At 45.3% G+C, this 4718-nt stretch overlaps 1 pseudogene; it reads left to right on the forward strand.

Annotated features, from left to right (window-relative positions):
• Window positions 1-2725: 2725 nt before the first annotated feature.
• LOC121142876 lies at window positions 2726-4425 on the forward strand (annotated as a pseudogene).
• Window positions 4426-4718: the final 293 nt, after the last annotated feature.

Genomic DNA, 4718 nt, shown 5'->3' on the forward strand with positions numbered 1-4718 from the left:
TCTGTGGCAATCAAACAATTCAAATACAGCAATATAGTATAAAGTATCCAGACTCTCTGTGTATTTTCCACCTTTACTTGTCTTTTTTATTTATCTCTTTATGATTATTACTCTGTTTTAGTTTTACTTTTTCCTTTTTTGAGACAGGGTATCTCTAAGTACTTTGGCTGCCCTTGTACTCTTTGTATACCTGGCAGGTCTTGAAATCACTGAGATTTGTTTGGCTCAGCCTCCAGAGTGCAGGGATTAAAGGCGTGTGCCACCACACCCAGCTACTCTCTTTGTTTCTATGTTCCACCCCTAGTGCTGAGATTAAAGGTGTGTGCTACCCCACAGATCTTAATTTATTTTACTTGTTTTCAGTATCTTGTTTTTGTTTCTTTCCCAAGCCAATATATATTTTTAAATACAATGCAAAACTTTTTAGGAGTCACTTCATTTGAATCTGACTTTACTGTAAAACGTTATGATTTTCAGGACAAGTGTCTTATAGAGGCTAACATTAACCCTAAAATTAAAGTGGGACGAGCTGCTGGCTTTCCTATAGGTCAGACATATGCTTCTATTCTGCACTGTGAGCTATACTCACATGCTTAGTCTATGCTGGCATCCTGCAGGATGGTGCAGGCTTGGAGATGTGGTCACTGCCATTGTCAGATGTTCTAATACACCATTCAGTTGTTAGCAGGGCCTCATAAAAGAGCCTTGCAGATTTTTGCCACTTGTGCCGGAGTCAGGAAGACTCCATTAAGGGAGTCATGTGAGTCTGATTGTCTCTAGCAAAACAGAGCCCACCAGAGAAAACTGCTGCTCTCTCTTCTTTTGTTTCTAAAATCCCTCATAACCCTTTGTAATTCTATGTGGAAATTCATGCTAGGAGGACTGGGTGGGGGAACAGGGGACAAGGGGAGGCAGATTTACATGTGAAGAAACCTTTTTTCTAATTTAAATAAAAAAAAGACACTTCTGCAAAAGTATGTGTGTGTGTGTGTGTGTGTATATATATATATATATATATATATGTGTGTGTGTGTGTGTGTGTGTGTGTGTGTGTGTTTTACCTGTGGAATGGCTTGTGAAAATTTGCCCAGGAAAATAATTGTACTGGTTACCTCTGAAGACACATTTTCTGCATTAACCTTTCCTTACTTGTGACTCCTCTATGAGGTGCAAGTACTGTTTACCAAATATATTGTTTCTGGATGACTAGAAGTCAAGCATGTGTGTAGATCCCAGATGCTCAAGAACCTGAGCAAACAGAATCTGAGGACAGCCTGGGCAACATACCAAATATCTGTCTCTGAAATAACAGTAATAACAATAATAACAATACTAATGGGAAAACTGGCCCAAACACGTCTGAATAACCAGACACAATATTGTAGTCACGCAATAAACATTTTTTTGTTTTTGTTTTTGTTTTTTTTGTTTTGTTTTGTTTTGTTTTTCGAGACAGGGTTCCCCTGTATTGTCTTGGTGCCTGTCCTGGAACTCGCTTGGTAGATCAGACTGGCCTTGTACAAAAAGAGATCCGCCTGCCTCTGCTTCCCAAGTGCTGGGATTAAAGGCGTGGGACACCAACGCCCAGCTGCAAGAAGCATTTTTGTCTGAGTGTTCATCCTGCTCCAGGCATGAGAGATGATATTTCAAAACGTCTCCGCATGAACTGGAATGACTCTGTCTTCGCAGTAGTTTGAAGGTTCTTAGTGGTCCGGGTACGATCAAGATGGCCGCCGGAATTCAGATTGTCAAGCAAACTGCTGCCTGCCACAGCTTTCCTTTCTATGGGCTGGAATCAGGGCAATTGGTCCACAGGAGCTCTCAACCCACAGCTCCATACCCGGGTGGTGGCCATGATGACTTATGTCCATGTGGAGTGTCCAGGGCTCTGCCACAGTGCCATGAAGTGTCTGCCTCCTTTTTACTCGTTTAAACAGAGTTGTTTACCTTTCTGCTAGCCAAGATGGGAGTGGGAGTGGGAGTGGATACAGACAGAAATTTTGTTTGTTTGTTTGTTTGTTTGTTTGTTTGTTTTTTGACGCAAGAGTTCTCTGTGCCACTCTGTAGACCAGAGCTGGCCTTGAACTCACAGAGTTCTGCCTGCCTCTGCTTCCATATTTGCTGGGATTAAAGGCGTGTACCACCAATACCCAGGTAAGCAGATCCGGAACTCCCCAACACCAAGAGGCTTCTCCCGAGGTTAAAGAAGTGATTCACTTGATCTGAGAAAGCCCACCAACGATCCAAGGCCCGTGAGCTTTGGAGCATCCAAATCTCAACCTCAGAGAACATCTGACGAATCCAAGGGCCTCCAGTTGGTTATTTAATCCTCAGCAGACACAGGATCCATTAACAGCATCTCCTTCCTGGGGCTCTAACTGGCTAGTGTGGTGGGCAGGCTCAGAGGCTTAATCCCAGTCATTGGCTTTCAGAGCCCATGAGCTCATGTAGTTTACAGGCAGCTAGAGAAAGGATTAGCTGTGGTTTAGGGCAATTGTCAGACTTCAAGACAGGCCTTAATTGGTGGCAGGTAGGCGGGGCAAGCCACTGTTAAATAGCTGCCACCTGCTTGACTGCTTCAGAGTGTTACTGGTGAGGTTCAAGGAGAAGAAGGAGCACAGGACTTCGGAAGACAGGTAAAGCCAGGGCTGAGAGAGGAGTTGGGGTCTGGGTGGTGGGCAGCCTGGCAACTGGAGGCAGAAGTTCCAGATTGAGGGTGGGATGCATGCGGCCAGTGGTGGGTGTGCGGTCCTGCATGGGTCCCCTTCTGGGCCAGCTGCGCTGGGAGCAAGGGCTCTGGCCCCAGGGGCCAGCATGTGTAACTAGGGCCTATATTCTATACTGCCGATACAGGGAGAGCAGAGCAGAGCAATTGACACATGTTAGAAAAGATGATGTTCATATGGAAATGAGAGTTCCCCAGGAGGCTATGGGGCTGATCGTTGGTCGGCAAGGAGCCAATATTAAAAGGCAGCGGGAACAGACAGGTGCTCAAATTGACTTGGACTTTGACACCGAGGGTGAGGGTGATGAGAGGGTGCTGCTGCTGAGCGGCCTACCTGTTAAGGTGTGCAAAGCCAAAGCAGCAATCCGCCAGAACCTGACAGAGAACACCCTGGTGTCCGAGGAACTCTGTATCCCCCAGCGATCCGTGGGCAGAATCATTGGGAGAGATGGCGAGACGATTCATTCTATCTGTAAGGCTTCTGGAGCCAAAATCACGTGCCAAAAAGAATCAGAGGGGACGTTACTACAGCCAAGACTCATAAAAATCTGGGGGACACAGAAGGAAGTGGAAGCGGCTAAGCATCTGATTATGGAGAAAGTGTTAGAAGATGAAGATCTTCCAAACAGTATTGTCCATTCGGCTGAAACCAGAGTTCCAGGAGAGCAGCCTATCGGTGTTCGAAGAGAGGAAGTCATAGAGCCAGGAGCGGCCGGAGAAGCAGCCTTATGGAAGAGTAGCAGTTCGAGCATGGACCCAGCCGTACCCCTGGAGGTTCATCTCGGCAGAGGTGATGGCGATACGGTTGCTGCAGCACCACAAGAAGGTTCCCGGCAGACACCCAATGATGATGGCCTTCAAGATTCTGGTGTCCACAACTATCCAGAGACAGACATCCATGATTGAAGTTGCCAGTCTTGACTTCATTTTCCATCCCGATGAGTTCCTAGACTTCTACATTTCTGCTTCTGAAAACCCAAATCACTTCTGGATCCAATTCATTGACTCCGTCAGCTTCCATTATGAAAAACTTACGATCGAGATGACTCGGCACTATGAAAATAGTCTGCCTGAAGACTTGAATGTGAATGTAGGAGACTTTGTAGCAGCATGTTACTCTATAGATGGTTGCTGGTATCGAGCCAAGATTCTTGCTACCCTGGAAACTTGAACCTATATTTTGTTGACTTTGGAGATAATGGGAACTGCCCAGTAGAGGATCTGAGGGCTCTCAGGAGGGACTTCCTGATCCTTCTCCTATTCTGGCAGTAGAATGAAAGGCAAGGATTGACCCCTCAGGTGAACAGTGGGAAGAGGAAGCTCTTGATGAGTTTGAAAGACTCACTGCCTGTGGTTCCTGGAAGCCATTGGTGGCCAATTTGTCTGGTGATGTCCATACTGGAAAGTCAACTTGGCCAGAAATCTATGTATATGATACCAGCAATGGGCAGGAACTTGGTATTGGGTAAGAATTAGTGCGTAAAGGATATGCAGTCAAACTTCCTGAATCTGTGGAAGAGGATAATGTCCCATATATTTTGATGATGGACACAGCCGGGGAGGAGACAGATGCTTCTCTTGCCAGCACAGTCAATGAGGTGGAAATGCACCCTGAAGCGTTACCTCGTGCCTATTCCTGCCTCAGCTTAACAAAAGCCGCAGTCTTCAGAAGAACATGGAGAAGATCAGCATCGATATAAAGGTCTCATGGGTGAAGGGAGTGCTGAGGATACTGAAGACAATTCTTTTGTAGTATTCCTTCCGGTATTTGCTTATGAACTTTCTTGTAAATGCAAGTAGAAGAAATGGAGAGACAACTTAGGACATGTTAAATTAACAGTATGTCTGTATACACACATCTAGAGAAATAAAGTACTTCTGCTTGGAAAAAAAATTGTATGTAGCATTTCACTTTAACTACATGAACAAAATCACTTCCTAGGATTCCAAAGAAGTCAAAATAATAGCAGTTCCGTGGTCAATATTTACTTGA

Source organism: Mesocricetus auratus, unplaced genomic scaffold (genome assembly GCF_017639785.1).
Source record: "Mesocricetus auratus isolate SY011 unplaced genomic scaffold, BCM_Maur_2.0 Super-Scaffold_2245, whole genome shotgun sequence".
Classification (NCBI taxonomy): Eukaryota; Metazoa; Chordata; class Mammalia; order Rodentia; family Cricetidae; genus Mesocricetus; species Mesocricetus auratus.